Genomic DNA, 19,155 nt, shown 5'->3' with positions numbered 1-19,155 from the left:
GGTACCCAGAAGCTTCAAGCCCAGAAAGTGGGGTGCAAAAGAATAATAGAAAGAGAAAAGTCACAAGAGAATCATTATAAAAGAAACAATGCAGTAGTGAAATCTTCTGGTTCCAATTCTGGTCCCACTTCTGGTCTGACCCCAGCTTACTGTGCACCTTAGGCAAGCTTCAAAACTTCTCCAGACTGTACAGTGGAGAGGATAAGGACACAGGTTTTGAATGCTGGCTGCTGACTGTGTGACTCTGAGCAAGTTTCTTAACCTCTCTGGGCCTGTCAATTTTCTCATCTTCAAGATGGAAACGTAACAGTATTTAACCCATAGGGCTGTTGTGACGTAATAATAAAAGTAAAGCATAGTTAAGTGCTCTATATACAATTAGTTGTACCTGGGCAATATCTTGAAATTATGAAATCTGGATGAAGAATATATAGAAACTCATCACACTATTCTCTTTAATTCTGCATATTTTTGAAATTTTTCAAAATAAATGTTTAAAGTTAGTTATTATTGTCAGGTTCCTAAAATATAACACAGTAAAATAATGATCTCTAAGGTCTCTTTGGGCCCTAAAACCCTGTTATACATACTAGCAAGGGGGCTCATTTCCCAGATGTAAATCAGGAATGGGAGAGACAAGAAGGAAAATTCCAGAAATAAGCTTTGAGCACCAGTCATCTCCTTGAGAGTAATCATGGCATAATCGATGCCTTACACATAAATGCTTCAGTTTATAATAAATGGATGTCTCAAATGGATGTCAGACTGACTCCAGGCATTCTTTACAAAATACAAACCAAACTGGGACCAGCACTTCCAAGTCCTCAATGCTCTGAAACTGGTACCCGGCCAGTCTCCTTCACGTTGAAAACACATATTGTGATGGTCTGTTAGAGCTCACATCCCACTGGCTTCCAAAAAATCTCTTCCAAGTGTAACCTAATCAATAACTGAGACAATTTTCCAAGTCCAAACATTCAAATCACAAAGCCATCCTGCCATAAATCTACTGATTTGTTCACATTGCTTCCCTGGGCCACGTGAACTGCTTCATGTGACGGCTTTGGGTTGATAGGTGCCAGAATTCCTGGAGGGAACAGCTATGATTCCTCTTCCTTCCCATGTGGAAAAACAGAATTTCAAATCCTCCAACAGATGGCAACAGGTTAACTTTCTTCCTAACAATTCTGAGGGTAAAACAGAGCTGGGGAGATGAGATGAAGGACAGAGATAAGCAAGAGAAAATTCTGAAAGCAACATCCCTGCAGGCATGGCCTTTTGGTCCCACTTTACCTCCTTTTCCCACACTCTTCACTTTGTTCAATATTTGTTAACAAATATGTTATATATTTGTTAGAAGATCTAACATTCTCAATTAGTTCAAATGCATAACTTTATTAAGGAGGAGGCAATGTGGCTTTACAGGATACGTAGAGCTGAAATCAAGCAGAATTATAATTGTAGCTAAATCAACAAGTCCTGCCAGTAGCCCGCTTAGTCACTCCCCTTGCTGGTTCTCTTCTAAGTCTTGAATTAGAATCAAACTGCTTCTTGAGAGGTCCCTGGAGAAAAGATGCCTTTTCCTGTAATACAGAGTCTGGCTCCATTTTTGACAGCTTTCAAGCCCTACCACTCCCCACTTCCCCCTTGTACCCCATCTGGGCAAGCTGATAAGACAGGCTGGGCCCCTCCTTTGGCACTTGCAGGGAGTTGAAACCACCCAAGTGCAGGCAGGTGGCAGCGAGGAGGCCCTGGCCAGCCCCGCCTCTAATCACAATGAAAGCCAAGCCAGTCTCACGCTTGGGCCTTATTGAGAGGCTGCCCTGCTCTCCCCCAGAGAGCTCAACGTGAGAAGCCTTAAATCCTTTCTGGGTGCGTCGTATAATCTCTCCAGCCGTTGACATGTGAAACAAACTCTGGGCAGGGTCCATTCGACCTCTGCAGAAAGGCCACCACATTTTATGAATAAGAGACGCTGTATACTCCTTTTGACCTCCACCCAAGTCTGACCTAAGGTAGCCACTTGGAGCATCAACTCCACCAATGTGTCCCTCGACTCTAGCCAGGAGAAACCTCCATCGCAGCTCCTTGCTAAAGCAAGCCAAGTGTGGTTACAAACAAACCAGCATATATATATCAGGAAGCAGGAGGCCGGAGGACTGCTGCCCTTTCCACCACTGACAGCTTAACCATGTGACTTTAGACAATTCAACTGACCTTTCCTAATCTCATTTTCCACACCTATAATAAAACAAGCGTAGTAACACACCCTCCCTGTCTAAGCAGTAAGATCACGGTGAGGATGTAAAGGGGCAGGATACAGAACAGCACTCTGTCAACTGTAAATGTGCACATAATATAATTCCATGGGGCGGAGCCTACCTTACTCAACCTCAACACTCAGCTCTACTCTCCTAGTCTCCTTCTAGCCCCCTTCTGTCTCTGCTCTGAAGCTACGAGTTCACCAAAACAAAACAAACAAAAAAACCCTCCTGACTTCACAATACACATACACCCCACCTTAGCATAAGAAGCAACCCCAGAGGACTCCAGTAACCCTTTCTGGGGAGTTATCCATATCAATAAATTAACATGAGGCAAAATTCTGCCAAAAAATCCTTTCATCTTGTCTTCTATTATAAAACATTCAAGATCACACCCACTGAAGCCAACCAAAACTTTTTATTCCATGGAAGTTAGAACTCTGGAAAACCCCTATCTGTCACCATGAACTTGAAGGACTTTTGTGATAAGACAGAGGTGATATTAATAAATGAAATGTGTCAATATCTTGGAAGATCTGCATAACTTAGTGAACCAATGCTTTTCCAAATGACAAAGCATGATTTTACAAAATCTTGCATGGGTAAAAAATCCATTCAAAGTACAAGCTAGATCAGTAAATTTTAATGTAACAGAGTAAATGGTTTCAGATTCCACACTGCAACAAACTCTTAAACTACCATTTGTCAAGTTTTGATGTAGCATCAGAGAATATCCACATTATATAAAAAGGCTAAGAAACAATATTCCTTCCTTTTCCAACCACATCTTATAAGGCTGGATTTTCTCCAAAGCGATGTATCACAAAAGACTGACACCAAAGCACATATAAGATTCTAGCTACCTACTATTAACCAGATATTAAAGACATAATAAAAATGCAAAACAGTGCGGCTCTTCTCACTAAATTTTTTGTTTTGGAGATTTTAGTTATTTCCTATAAAAAATGTTATGTTAACACATAATGGATATTATAACATTATTTTAAAACTTTATATTTTTAAATTACATGTTTTAATTTTTAATATAATAAATATCTACAGACATAAAAACTCTTCAGGTGCTCCATAATTTCACACACCATAAAATTCACCACTTAAAAACGTACACTTACCAGCTAGCTGCCAAAAAAAAAAGAAGAAAAGAAAGTACAATTTAGTGGTTTTTAGCATATTCACAAGGTTGTACAATTGCTGCCACTATCTAATTCCAGAATATTTTCATCACCCTAAAAAGAAACCCCACATTTTATTCATCCATTCTTCCACCTATGGACATTTAGTTTTCTTTTATGAATAGTGCAGCTATGAACATCTGTGTACAAGTTTTTGTATGAACATACGTTTTCAATTCTCTTGAGCATATACTGAGGTGTGGAACTGCGGGGTCACATGGTAACTCCATGTTTAATTTTTTTAAGAACTGTCAAAATATTTTCCACAGTGGCTGCACATTCCTAACAGCAATGTATGAGGGTTTTAATAATTTTTAACACTGTAAATGGGTTCCTGAGACCAAAAAGTTTGAGAACTGCTGTGCTAGCCTGCAAGGATGCCAAGATAAAAGACGGTCCCTTTCCTCAATGAAGGTATAACGTACTATAGGAGCTCAGACTCAGGGAGATTCAACAGCCACCCTTAGAGCTTCTGCAATACAGTGGACGTAGTGGCTTCTTGCCCCAGCCCACCCCCAGGAATGGTGCAGCTCTCCTTCCCACTTCTGCCATTGGTGCCGGTAGCTCTCGAGACATTACTGCCCGCCACTCTCTTCTTGCATCCCTTTTTCACTGTCTTCCTCAGTGTTTCTTTCTCTCCTTTTGCCTCCACTGTGCTTTCTAGCTTTCCATAAAAGACCACCTGCCGCAGACATCAACAGGCAAACAGAGCACTTCACTTTCTGCACTTATCAAGCTCCTCTGTATGTATGTGCCTGTCATGGTCTTCACACCCTCACCTCTTCTCCCCTTCCTGATGCTTAGAACATGCTTCAGCTATAAACACAATTTCTCTCAAGTATTTGTAGGTTTCAGTGCTGCTCCAGAATTCCATGGGTAGACTTTCTATAAATGAAGTTTTGTAATATTTATTACATTTGTGAAGCAGCAAAAACTAAGTCTTGACTATACTAAAACCAAGCCTTTGATAATTTTTGGAGAGAATGGTTTCCCTCAATTTCAGTACCCTACAAAATTCAAACAAGATTACTCATAATAGAATGAAGAATGTGTTTTTACAGTAATTCAACCAAAAGCAAATTTTTAATATAAATTTTAAAAGGAATTAAAGTATAAAGAAACTGCATAATTTATGTGGTATGCAAAAGAATAAGCTCCAAAGATGTCCACGTCCTAATCCCCATAATCTATGAATATGTTATATAGCAAATGGGAATTAAGGTTGCAGAGGGAATTAAAGTTGCAAATCAACTGACTTTAAGATGGAGCGATTATTCTAGATTCTCCAGGTGGGCTCAATGTAATCAAAACAGTCCCTGAAAGTGGAAGAGGGAGGCAGAAGAGGAGGTCAGAGTGATGAGGTATAAGAAAGACTCTGCCTACAGTTGCTGGCTTTAAAGATAGAGGAAAGGACCTGAGGCCAAGGAATGTGAGCCACTTCTAGAAGCAGGAAAGGACAAGGAAATAGATTCCCCCCTAAAGCCTACAAAAAGGAACAGCCTACTGACAGCTTGATTTCTGCCCACTGAGACCTGTGTCAGTACTATAAAACAATAAATGTGTTGTCTTATGCCACTAACTTGGTGGTAATTTGTTACGGCAACAATAGAAAACTAATACTGTTTAAATCATTCTTTTTTTTTTCAGAAATTATACTTTTAAGAATCCTGCCCTCCCCTACTTTTAACCCCCACTCCTACCCATGTCATAAGATAGAGGCACTGACCTATCCACACTCTTTCCCTTGAGCTTTTCAATTTCCCTTTTTATGGTTTGAACCATTATTTTAAACCCTTTTCTCTGTCAAACGACAAGCATCAGAGTACCTACTTGGTACCCCTTAGTAACAAGTGTTGCCAGTTTGCTTTTGTCTCCTCGGCATCCTTGTTTTAACAATCCGAAATCTCTTTCATGGGCAATGACTTCACTTTTCCCCCCTTCTTTTCACCAACCTCTTTGGCATATTTGCCAATTTTACCTATATTTCCTCTGAAAAATAGGCAAGTATGCTTATTTTTAGGCATGTATTAGGACCTCTAATATGCTATGAATATAAATTGATCCAGAATGCATACCTGACAAACCAAGAAATAGTTTATAAAGATCAAAGTTACATCACCATTCAATGGAATAGAACTTGCAACTGGCTCAATTAGGATACAGCACCCTACCTGTAATTACAAAACAACATGATCTCTTGGTTGAAAGTGTTGTCACTATTCTCTAAACACATAAGCACTCATTTATCACAAAAATGGATGAGAACTAAAACCCCTGTGACTAGCCATGGAGATCAACTGGGCACTGTGAAAAACATTCATATTGGTTTGTTGAGTTCTTATCAAGCAAGCTCCTTTTCCTGTTTCTGTTAGAAGACATCTGTGTTCCTACTGAGAAACTGGAAGGATTGGCTTCCCAGGAACGATGTCAAATGCACTAAAAATTAATATGAAAAAATTAGCCCATGGTAATATTCCATCTCTAGTTTCATAAACTGTATAATATGCACACTTCACACAACTGCCCTATTAAAATTTCCAGGATCAGCATTTGTTCTGAAAAAGAAAGGGCCAAAAAATAAATCATTCAATATACCCAGAGTTCTGTGGGCAAAAACAAAACAGAGGGACTTTAATTGCGGAAACTAATTTTTTAAGCTATACCTCTTGCTATAAATGTTATAAACATCTCATTATGTGCTATTTCCAACTAGTTGCCAACTTTTTCTTCCAGAAGCTGAATAAAATGACATTATCAACCACATGTACACCACTTTGCTAGAATAAATACTTCCTTCTATGTAATCACCATGAAAAAAACCTATTATCTGCATAGGGCACTTTACAAAACAAGTTAATACAGTCATAAACATATTCAGTTCCTCTGTGCTATACATACAGACCTGTATTAGACACTGGAGTGGGAAATACAAAGTAAAGTACAATACACTGTCCTTGCCCTCAGTGCAACTGGAGAGGAGGCGGAAACACACTAATCCACTCTCCTCCACTCATTCATCACCCACTCAGATGTTCCACCAAACACTGTCGGGAAGCAAGGAATCTATTACTGACAACTGTAGTGAAGTCTACTGAGTGCTTACTATGTGCCAGGCCTAGGCCAAATGCTTTACATTCCTTTAATCTCCCAACATTCCCAAGAGGTAGGTTCCATTATCTCCAGGTTATAAATTAATTGAATAAAGTGATAGGATGTAACCCCCCCAAAACCACACCCAGTGAGAAGCAGGGACAGGATTCAAACTCAAATCTACCAACTCAGGCTTGTCTTCTGATACTTTATGTTTTCTTATTACATTTTATTACATTTAAAATTATTCCTGGATTTAAAAGTCCTTTCTGTTTACAACCTAGCAGAGGAAATAAAAGCATAAATAAAAATAACCACAGTTTTAAGCAGTCTGTTTCAATTGTCTGTGAGATGAGATACAGCTAACTAACACAGAATGGAACACAAAAGAGGAAGGTGGAGCAGGAAAGGGTAATTCCCAGTGAAAGCATGAGCCAGAGTGAGCAAAGGCACGTCCACAGTGAACAAAGGCACATTGGCAAACAAGCCAGGGAATGTTCAGGGAACGACAAAGGGAACACAGAGTCTGCAAAGGCAAACGGTGTGGTAATGGCCTGAGAGATGGACTGGAGCCACACTTCACGGCCTTGCGTACCACGGAGGAAGGCCCTCAGCTGATGCCAGAACTCACGGAAAATCATCTAAGGTCTGCCTATGAGGAGAGGAATAAGATAACACAAGACAGACTTTTGGAAGATTAATCTTTGCACCATCCATTCAAGCTGCCCCATGCACTGTGCTAACAAGCGCAATTCCACTCCTACCTGTCAGAAGAAAATGAAGCCATCTGAATGAAGTGGTTCCCTCCTGCCTTCCATCCTCTCCTCTTTTCTGTCAGGGTTAATGGAATCCCTGGAGGGTCCCAGCCTTTCCCTTCTCCTCCAGATTGACTCCTTTAATTATTTTGAATTTTTCCCTCTGTACTGGCTCTATCCTCTGAGCCTGCGAAGCACATACACATCTGCCATTTGGAGAAAAAATACATATAAAACATATTACCTGCCTTTTCACATTCAAACAACACAAATGAGTTGTCTGTACTTGTTGTTGCACCCTTTGTCACCTTCAATGTCAGCAATTCAGCTTCTGTCCCCACTGAAATCTTTAAGACACACACCAAACTGCCACCAATAACTCATCAAATGCCATAGAATTTACTCAGTCTTCATCAACTTGCCTAAACACCTGATATTGTTGGTCATCCTCTTCATTTTTGAAGTTCTTTCCTCCTTTCATTTTTGTGGCTGCCTGTCCTGGTTCCTGTCCTCTCTGACCATCCCTCTATGTTTCTGCTTCTCCCACATGCCCCCCAAACATGAGTACTGCATTCCCCAAGACCTATCCTAGGCCCTCCATCCTGTTCTCCACCTGCCAGTACCGTGGAACAATTACAACACCTCCGCCCTGTCCCGATCCTCCTTCGAAGCTCAAGCCCCACATTTAAAGCTGTGAGGAGGATGAAAACACCTGTCACCAATGGGCACAGACTAGATTTGGAAAGGGCAGGATGAGACATTTAGAACGGGAGGTAGAGGTGAGATTGTGCAGGGCCTCACATACCAGGGAGGGTCAGTGATGGTCACTGAGAAAGGAAAGGACCTGTTCAAAGGAGTGTTTGTGAAAGATTACAAACACTGGCAAGATTATGAAGGATGGATCTAAAAGCAAGGAGGCTAAGGCAAAGAGGACCCCCTAAGTCCAGCCTTCGTAAATGAAGACAGGAACTAGTATAGCAACAAGGGAAACAGAAAGGAGAGGTTTTGTGAGAGTCCAAGTTAAATGAACGAAGAAGCATTAGCTGATATCATGTCACGTCACTTTTCACCTGTCAGTCATACATAGGTTTCATGTTCCTCCTGTGTCCCCACGTGCAGCTGAGCAGTGGTATTACAACATGATCCATATACAGTCCCTGCATCAAAGGAACACACAGGCTGAGTGGGGAAGACAAGAAGAGAAATCCAGCCTTTTTAAAAAACTTTACAAAACAGCAAGGAAAATAAGCAACCTAACAGACAATCAACAGCGAACAGGATTTAAGAGTTCCTATCCAAGATCAGATAGTTGACAAAAGGAAGAAAAGTAGTAATGGGGAAAATACAAGGCACTTCACATTACCTGACCAAGTCTCTGGAATAACTGCACATCAATAAAAACAGGGCTGGCCAGTTAGTTCACTTGGTTAGAGTGCTGTGCTGATAACACCAAGCCACCAAGGTCATGCACCAGAGAAGAATCCTAATCATTATCATCCAGGGTCTATAATTAGCTATGTTTATAATGGTAATGTTGAACTTAGGCTTCATACCTAGTCTGTTCCTAGGCACAGAGCAAGTACACATAAACTTCAAAAGAATATGAGTGAGGCATACATGGATGAATGTACCTACCTTCTTTGAGTATACACGCTCACCAGCCGGGGATGCTGTGAAGTCTACATGAACTAAGGCAGCTGGTGATTCTCAAACTTCAGGGCAAATCATCTGGGTAGTTTACTAAAAATGCATGTTCACCAGTCCTATCCCTGCAAAATCTAATTTAGAAATCTGTATTTTCAAGTAGCCATGTAGCTAATTCTGATGCGGAAAAGTACACAGGTCACACTTTTAAATGTTCTTAAAAGTGGTCTGCAAAGTTTAGAGTTACACAGGTCTGCATTCAAATGCACTTTATTAAAATATTTAGTCACTTCTAATCTAATAAAAATATTGATTAGAAATCAATATTTATGAGGTCCAATTTATAAAACTCACACATATTTAGATAATGTGCAGAAACATTAAACAGCATATTAGTAGGTTTAATCTCAGAAAATACATTTCAATTGCAAATTTGTAAATATCTTCAGTTCACTTAAATGGTTTGGTTCAGCACATGAATAAAAATCTCATGAAAATCTCAGGCAAGATAAACTTAATAGAGAAAAGTCCCAATTATTCTCTTAATTTATATTTTCGTGATTCTTTCCCATAAATAATTGATCAGAATTTCTTCTGTGTCTTCCGTAGGCAAGAATCCCAGTTTTCAGGGATTAAGGAAACAGTTCTGTTCACATCTTGCCAGAGACCACAACTTCCCTAAGCTGTGCTGAGCCCTTTATCCTTGTTGCAAATGTGACAACAAATCTATCCCTGAAACCAAACAATGTTCATACCGTTAACACTTTGGCCAATGCCTCTGGTGGAATGAAGCACAGTGTTGAGTCCAAGGTCACAGGTGGGATCAAGGCTCATTTGCCCTGCTCTGTACCTCTGTCCCACTGATATACACACAAGTGGAAATCAGTACTGACACAGTCACCAGCACCTCATATACTCTTAATTAATCTTGTCCACAATATACTGCAAGGTCATTTCTGCCTCAATATTTATTAGTCCAGACTGCTTTTTGAAGGTTTGGCATTGAACGACTTCCATGAAGCAAGCAGGGCAATTTCCATGATGTCAGATCAGCAGGAAGTTCCTCAAGGTAACAGGCAGTTTACTACACTCCTTCTTGTACACAAGAAGCATGGAAAGAAGCGGAACGATTTCTGAAGACAAACAGTGGTAAGATCTCAGAATTCAGCAGTGGAATCCCACTACTCCGGAGCCCAGGGACCTGCTTGCTCAGTACAGCTTAGCCTCTCACCAGCCCTGCAACTTGAATAACTCTGCACCTTGGTTAAGGAGAACTGATGAAGATGACCTCTGAGGCCCCTGTGAGGATCTAAACTCTATGAGTTTATGACTCTTTACATCAAAAAGCTTCTACTTTAATCCTAATTAGAAGGGCACCCCCACATCATACTGCCCAGCCGCAGCAGGTTTGATCTGACCCTCGAGGCCAGGCCGAGGGCAAGCAATGCGCAAGGCAGTCATGGTGCTGGAGAGTGCTCCAAAAATATCAAGAAATGGGGATGTGGACAGGTCCCCCGAAACCTCAGACCGATTCAACTAGCAGAGCTTTGCCTATGATGTCGGAGCCAAGTATAAAATGAGAACTGCCATCTACCACACCCATGAAAATAACACTTGGTAGCAGATAAAGAGTGGTAAAAAGTGTAAGACAATTTTACATAAGAAAAACTGGGTTAAAAACGCTATCGATTTAACTGAAAATTTTTTATTTATTTAATTTTTTTTTGCAAATTAGGAAAAGACAAATGATTATTCTATTTTAATGGCAGAGCATTTTCTGCAAATGAAAAACACTGGGATACAGTCTCTAAGTCAATGCTGGAGATGAAGATTGAACTTGATGCCCAGAAAACTTATTGGACTCACCCAAGGTCATTCAGCTAAAAACTGAGTAAACATTATACCAGGTCTCCAGATTTCTGGTTAGGTGTTTTTCCACTGCAGAGCTGACTTCCCAAATAAACAGTTCTCATCTTTGCTGTAATGACCTCCAAGCAAGAAGACTCCACAGCCTCATCTGTAATCAATTCCAGAATTTGCCCTTTCTTACTTTCAAGAGTTTCCTTAGCATGTGCACCTAAATCATTCTTCTGATAATTTCAACCTGTTTATTCTAATAGCCTTCCTTCTAAGTATTAGCCAAGCGCTTTAAACCAGCATCTATACTACAAAGTTTTTAAAAGGGTGTGGAAGAGGGACAATATGTATGTGACTATGTTTTGTACCTCATTACTCAGGAGAACATGCAAAATTAGAGGTACCATGAAAGTAGATTTTTTTCTTATTGAAACATAATTGATTATACATATTTGTGGGATACAGAGTTAATATCAGTAACTGTGTATGATACACGATGATCAGATCAGGATAATTAGTATATTCATCATTACAAAATGTAATCACTCTTTGTGACCCTTAACCAATTTCTTGCTAACCCTGCTCCCCACTCCCTTTCCCACCTCTAATAACCACAGTTCTGTTTACTCCTTTTGAAAGTTAAACGTATTATTGTGATTGCTGCTTCTTTTTTCTTTATTATTTATTCATTTTCAGCTCCCACTTATGAGCATTTTTCTTTCTGTACCTGGCTTATTTCACTTAACATAATTTTCTCCAACCTCATCCATGTTGCTGTGAATGGTAGAATTTCATTTTTTATTTTATTGTGAATATATACCACATTTTCCTTATCCAGTCATCCATTGATAGACATTTAGGTTGGTTCCATGTCTTGGCTATTGTAAATAGAGCCGCGATAAACACGAGAGTACAGATATCCCTTTGACATGATGATTTCCATTCTTTTGGGTACATACCCAGCAGCAGGATTGCTGGATCATATGGCAGTTCTATATGTAGTTGTTTGAGGAACTTCCATACCGTTTTCCATAATGGCTGCACTAATTCACAATCCCATCAACAGTGTAGGAGAGTTTCCTTTTCTCCGCATCCTCACCAGCATTTGTTACTCTCTGTTGTTTTGATAATGACCAGTCTAACTGGGATTACATATCTCAATGTGGTTTTGATTTGCTTTTCCCTGATGCTTAGTGATGCTGAGCATTTTTTCATGTACCTGTTGGTCATCTGTATGTCTTCCTTTGAGAAATGTCTATTCAGCTCCTTTCCCCATTTTTTAATGGAGTTACTTGCTTTTTTTACCATTGAGTTGTTTGAGTTCCTTGTATATTCTGGAGGTTGATCACTTGTCAACGTATAGTTTGCAAATATTTTCTCCCATTCTGTAGGCTGTCTTTTCATTCGGTTGTTTCCTTTGCTGTGCAGAAGCTTTTTAGTTTCATATAATCCCGTTTATTTTTTTCTTTTGTTGCCTGTGCTTTTGAGGTCTTATTCATAAAATCTTTGCCCTGTCCTACCTCCTGAAGTGTTTCTCCTATGTTTTCTTCTAGGAGTTTTACAGTTTCAGGTTTTATAGTTAAGTCTAATCCATTTTGAGTTGCTTTTGGCTTATGGTGACAGAGAGGGGTCTGGTTTCATTCTTCTACACATGGATATACAGTTTTCCCAGCACCATTTATTGAAGAGGCTGTCCTTTCCCCAATGCATGTTCTTGGTGCCTTTGTCAAATACCAGTTGGCTATAAGTATATGGATTGATTTCTGGGTTCTCTATTCTGTTCCATTTGTCCATGTGTCTGTTTTTATACCAGTACCATGCTGTTTGGTTTACTATAACTTTGTAGTCAGGTAGTGTAACGCCTCCAGCTTTATGTTTTTTGCTCAGGACTGCTTTGGCTATTCAGGGTCTTCTGTTGTTAAGACTATTACTCAGAATTCCTTTTCAGACATTTCAAGCGTTTCCTGCTGTGTGGGTCTGGTACTTGAGAATTACTGTATTCCTTGGAGGTGTCACATTTGCTTGTTTTTTCCATATTTCTAGTATCTCTACATTGATGTCTGCTCATCTGGTAGAGCAGCTGCTGCTTCTATTATTCTGAAGTGGCATTTGAGGAGAGAGACTCCCTCCTGTAGATGTTTTATATTGACTGCTGGGTAGGGAGTTTTAGTTTTGGTTCTGGGTAGTGTAGTCTCCATGTGGGTACTTCAACCATATTCAGTGTCAGAGTTGCATGTGAGTGCCTCCATGGCCTCAGTACTGGGGCACCCAGTGTTTCCCTGCTGAAGTGGGCAACACTGTGCTGGGTCATCAACGACATGGGTGAGACACCGAGTGCTTGGGAGAAGCACCCAGGTACCCTGGGCTGAGGTGGGTAACCCTGGGCAAAACTGCAAGTAGTTCCTACCCCCAGTTGAGCGACCACAGGGACAGTGTAATTCCCCATGGGTCGGGCTACTGGGTTGTGGAGCTGCATTTGTTCGCCTCTTTCCAGCAGCTCCATTTGTGACCCTCCCTGTGTCAATGTAGTCGCAGGGTGTAATGGGAGGCTGCAGCAGGGAGCTGGACAAACTGCCATGCAGGGAGACAGGCCATGGTTCTGGAACCACACAATGGCACTGGCAACTGCAGAAGTGTTGGCGGTGGGACAGGTGTGAGCAAGCAGAGGATTACCCCTCAGAAGTGCTCATGGCTGAGATTACTTTTGCCGCAAAGGAAAATTTCTCCTGCACCAAGCCTGGTGTTGGAGATGTGGTGGTAGAAACTGTGTGCCTCTTCCTCTCTACACCACCTTCCTGGGTTTTCGTGCTCCACGGGGACCTCACCAGACTCCCACTGCACCCCCACACTCTCCCACTGATGTTCTCCTTAGTATTCAGCCATCTGTTCCTTGTTCTGGTCTTTTTCTGTGGGAGGAACATGCCCTGAGCACCTCTAGTCTGTCATCTTGCCTCAATCCAGTAGATTTTGTTAAATGAAATATTTTACTTCTTGTAATTGAGACATACCTTTTTCTGGTTTAGGAAAATTACTTTCAAACTGCAGATCTGTGAAGAGCTTCAAGGAATAGACACACTGATGCAAGCTTTCTCTGACATTGCCACCCACCTCCAGATGACACTGCTCAAGAGCGGGGAGGGAAGATGTGCTCTATCAATGTGACTTCTACAGAAGAGGCCACCTCTGGGAAGCGAGAATTGCATTCCAGAGATGTCTAAACTGTCCCAATTTTTAAAGTGTCTTTTTAATTCTATAAAAATCCATGAGATTTGAGCTCATGTTATCTTACAAGGAATGACCTTTACCTAGTAATGTTGCTAATAATAACTAATATTTATTGAGTACTTACTTTGTAACAACAAGCACATTATCTTATTATTTCATTTTATTCCCAAACAATTCTACAAGGTAGATACTTTTATTATCCCCATTTACAAGGAAGGAAGTTAAGTAAAAGGTCTTGGCTCTCACAGCTGGCACATGGGGATTCTAACCTGCAGCTGGATTGAAGAAACCCAGCTCTTGAGCCCTGAGTCTTCCTGGCTTTCAGTGATAACTTCAAGAGTAAGAACAGCCAATGACATTCAGAAGTATCCCTGTCTCCAGACAGGAATTCAGGTTTCTCTGCCTTTAACCTGTGCCTCCAATATATCCTACTCACTAATACTCTTAAAATTCCAACTTAATCACATCACTGCCCTGCAGAGAAATCTTTCTCACTGCCTAGAGAATAAACTTCAAATTCCCTAGTCTTCCACATGGCCTCGGCCTACTTCTCTAGTCTCCTCTCTTCACCTCTACAAGAACCTTTATATCAAGCAGAACTAACTAATCTGAAACAATCATTTCAAATTCAGTTTACTTAAGAAATGGTTACTGAGCACCTACTGCACGCCCCTTATCCCTTACTACCTATTCAGCATCTACTCACACCAGCACTGTGTTAGACACTTGGATATGTTGTAAACAGGATGGATGTGGCCTCTCAAAACTCAGAGGCAGGGTTTGTTTGAAATCCTTTCTGTGCCTAGGATGCTTATCCTCTCCTTTTCATCAAAATTCCACTTAGGCTCCAAAGTTCAGCTCAAGCCCTGCCCCTCCTGCCAATTCCACTCGTTGTCTTCCCCCTCCTGGGACTTGGGTCATGCAGCCTACACCACTCACAGGACACCACCTGTGGGTGCCCCTGAGACTCCTCTATAACTACATTAAACTCAATAATGGACGTGAAGCATGGCGAAGTGCCGAGCACTCAACAGGTGATCAATAAATGTTAATCCATCGCCCCTCCCACCTTCTTATATAAGATTTCTTATTTTGTGACTTTTCATTGTATATCTTATTTCTCACATAAACTCTCTACTCCCTGATAAGCAAGAACTGTCAGTCCCATCTTTATACAGCCCTATATTTTGTACATGTCCAGTACTTGTTGAAAGAGAAAAGTCTTTTCACCATCCATTCTAAAGCTTGGGGATTTTGTCTCCTTACCAGTAGCCAGCCATGCACTGCCCCAGATTAACCTTTTATTACAGATCCATTCCCACTACAATTTTAAAATTACTTTTTAAAAAAAGCAAGCCACTCTCTTTCAAGAAGCCTCTGAACTTCTTGAACTTTCTTAAAACTAAGACAAGACAGTATCCTAACAAAAGTGTGAAAAAAAGGCCTCCTTTTGTCCCAAATTTAAAATAAGCACCTATTTTCAATGCCAGACTGGAGCACTGACCCCAGACAATTGGCTAAATCCAGCAAGTCACTCAACCTCATGAAAAACACACCCCTGTGCTCAGATGAGGCCTTCAATATCAGAGAGGGCAGCAGCACTGCTCAGGGCAGGAACACAAGAGCCCCTGTTCCTCAACTAAAGGGCTCCAGACTGCAGTCCCAGGAACCGGGTTTCTCTATTAAGCAACACAGCAGACAGCATGGTGCAGAATCACCGGCAGAGAGAATGTTGGCGCAAACTCCCTCCAAAAAAGACCCGTCAGAGCCTCAACCCTACTCCAAGGAGGCTCCTTTAAGGCCACCCCCCACCCCACGGCAACCCAAGAAAGCCAAATAAAATATACCACATTCAGGGCCACTTTATTTCTGTCCTGAACAGAGCCAAAAGAATAAACAAACGAGATTTATGAGTACATAGATGCTACGTTAAAGCTGCCTTTGTGTAAACACACAACCCCTAAAATGTTTCTTACTTTGATTAACAATCTTTCACAAATGCTGATGGGAGGGGACGCAGGTTGTGGCAGCAGAGGACACTTCGACAGTATGTATTCAACAAACAATAGCAAAACCCTAAACATATACCTACCCTTTGAGTTGGCAATTATAATCCTACGAACTTCCTAAGCAACAAAGCAAAAATGTAGTCCCAAAATATATGCACATAATCAGTCTTCTCACAATTTTGTGTAATATAAAAACTCTGAAAAAGGATAAATAGGAGATTAGATAAGTAAATGATGGCACACCCATAAAATAGAATACTATAGTCTTAAAAATGATGAGAGAGACATGTGTTTATTGACATGGAAATGCTTGTGAAAAAAAATTAGGTTTTAAAATGGTACCTAAAAAGTACTTCTCACAAAAGGTACCTCAAAAGCAAGGAGGTATGGTAACATAGTAACAGCATTTCTACCATAAGTCAATTAAAACCCCTTTGATGGAAATTTTATATTAGAACAATAGACAATTCAGTTACCCTATAAATGTCCGTGTCCACTCTCTCCTTTCACTCTTAAACTGAATTCAAGGTAGACCATTCAAGGAACTAGCAATGGTAGTCCGAGATCTGTGCTGTCTAATACAGTATCAACTAGCCACATGTGTCTATGTAAATTTATCCTTTAAAGTTAAATAAAATTTAAAATTTAGTTCTTCAGTCACACTAACTACATTTCAAGCACCCAACAGCCACATGTGGCTAGTGACTACCAGATTGGACAGTGAAGATACACAGTATTTCCATGATCACAGAAAGCCCTGAGAGTACTACCCTAGAACAAAAGGAAAAGGGTAGGTTCAAAGAGGGTAAAATGGGATTTAATGCATGAAAAATGGAAGTGCAGCTCAAGTTTCCAGGTTAGTGTCAACACTAAGCTACAGCATGAGTGTAGGCATAGTAACTGCTGAAAAACCTTGAATTCTTTCATCTCGCTGTTAACACAGACAACACTAATAATTTATAATAAACATAAATGAAGTATGCATCTAAATAATATCCTTTAAAGTTGAAAGCCACAAACGTTAGATTTAGTCCAATGATGCAGCACTGCACAAAGAAACTTTGCATTAGTCTTGGGAAATAAATTCTGAAGCCATTCATTAAAAAACAAAAAAAGTTCATTACTTAAATTTAGATCTAAATCAGTATTAGAAAGTTTGATCACTCAAAATATACATGAAGCCCCAAATCCCACGCTGATGTCTTGAATATAAAATAATCTAATTTATTCTCAAAAGGCCACCATCAAGAAAACAAATGTGTAACAAGCTAAAAATGAAATTCTGTAATATTTTTAGAAAGTCACCTCACTTTAGAAGCACTCGGTGCATGTACGTATGCAAATTAATATCTGTGTATTTCTGCACAGAGATATTAAAAATCTGCAAGGGGAAAGAACAAATCTGCATTTACTAAACACATTTACACAGCATCTTCATCCTCATGAGATTTAGCATCAACTCTCAATTTTTCAGGTTAATGAAAATGAACAAGAAATTCAAAATCCATATAGAAAAGAATCTCTGCCCATTCCCTACAACACACAGATCATATCTCTCTGGTTTTGTAGTACATTAATAATTTTATAGCCGATGAGTTAGTCTAATCTTTTTTTAACTCCTTAATTTGAAATAACTTTCAGATTACAGAGAATTATAAAAATAGTTCAGAAAGTTCCCATCTACCCTTATCCAGCTTCCTCTAAGGTTAACACCTCATACAAGGGGTCTTCAAAAAGTTCACGGAAAAATTCATATTACCATTTAATTCTATTTTTCCATGAACTTTTTGAAGTACCCTTGTATAGCCACAGTACAATTTTCAAAACTAAGAAATTAACACTGGTACAATACTATTAACTAAGGATTTTATTTAGATTTCTAATCATTTTATTTTTAACCTAATATTATATTTAACTGGCAATTTCTAAGTGTACACTCTGTACCCCATAAATATGTATAATCAAAAATAAGTAAACAAACAAAAATTTCTAAGTGTACAAAGATTAATAGGGGTAAAAAGTGACAATCTCAAAATCCAGTGAAGTTAACCAAAAATATCTCAATTTGCAAGAGGTAATGCAGTAGCAAGTAATCTTGACAATAACAACATAAAAATAAAGGAGAATTTTAGCTCTGGTTATTCTGCAGTTTTTATTTTTGATGTTCAACATTTTTTCAGTTGGTAGTAGGAAGCACCGAAATGTCTCCTCATTTTGAATTTGGAAAACAAAGCACAGAAGAAATAAATCTAGATTCTGTTTAACTTTAATATATTAAGGCTGCAGTTAAAAAGGCAATCACTCTTTTTCAAACATGCAAAGCAAGACTTTATAGCATGAGGTCAAGTTAAACATAAATATGTATATACATTTTCTTCTCTAGCTGAGTATCAAATTTACATTAATCTTGCTTTTTCTCGATTTCAAATGTCCTCCAGGAAGGATAACCTATCTTATTTATACTCCATAAACCTCACCAGCTCAATAAACATTTCCAGGTAAGTTTGAGATAGGACTGATTGTAAAATATGAAGCTCAATGACACAAATCTTGTAAAATATGAAGCTCAACGACATAAATCTTTCACCTGCATTTGGAATTTTCCACCTTCCAAAGTCCTAACGTCCAAAGTTCAATATGATGCAAATACATTTGCTTAAATCTACTGATAGTTAAACATATCCTAATTGGCTAGTTTCAAAAGCATATAGATGGTAGTCTTCACTTACACCAACAGTAGGAGAACTCACAATAGAAAATTTCCACCTTTCGACAAGGGCCCAATTCTTACATAGAACCATTCCCCAAATGGAATTTATGTAGCCTTTGCTTTGGTAAAGACCTCAATTTATAAAAGAAGATGACTTCTTAAACTGAAATAATTTTAAGAAAGACTTACTAGGCTAATCTACGAACAACTCAAAAACTTTAGTGATTCAAAAAACCTACTGTAGGTTTTTATGCAGGTTAGTATGCCTAATGTAAGTAATGTTCCTATTCAAGCTTTCACATAAAAATTCAAAAAGTCTTTAGAAATATATCATCTCTTAATATTTTTAACACTGCTCTGAACGTGAACTCAGAGTATCCTAACAGTGTATCTGCTCCCTGCTACAAC

At 39.5% G+C, this 19,155-nt stretch overlaps 1 protein-coding gene across 3 annotated transcripts in view; it reads right to left on the bottom strand.

Moving 5' to 3' along the window:
• The window catches only part of CCNY (cyclin Y), a 218,041-nt gene that overhangs the window by 171,003 nt on the left and 27,883 nt on the right, over positions 1–19,155 (bottom strand). Inside the window, exon 1 of one of the 3 annotated variants that reach the window (XM_063098702.1) lies at positions 7,312–7,440. The exons of the other annotated variants lie outside the window; for them this stretch is intronic. The gene's annotated coding sequence lies outside the window, so the exon portion shown is untranslated. Of the gene's footprint in view, positions 1–7,311; positions 7,441–19,155 lie in introns of those variants that run through there. 3 annotated transcript variants of the gene reach the window in all.

The sequence above is a fragment of the Cynocephalus volans genome, chromosome 6, assembly GCF_027409185.1.
Source record: "Cynocephalus volans isolate mCynVol1 chromosome 6, mCynVol1.pri, whole genome shotgun sequence".
NCBI classification, from domain to species: Eukaryota; Metazoa; Chordata; class Mammalia; order Dermoptera; family Cynocephalidae; genus Cynocephalus; species Cynocephalus volans.
The sequence above is the reverse complement of the archived record's forward strand: the minus strand, read 5'-3'. Positions and strand labels throughout refer to the sequence as shown.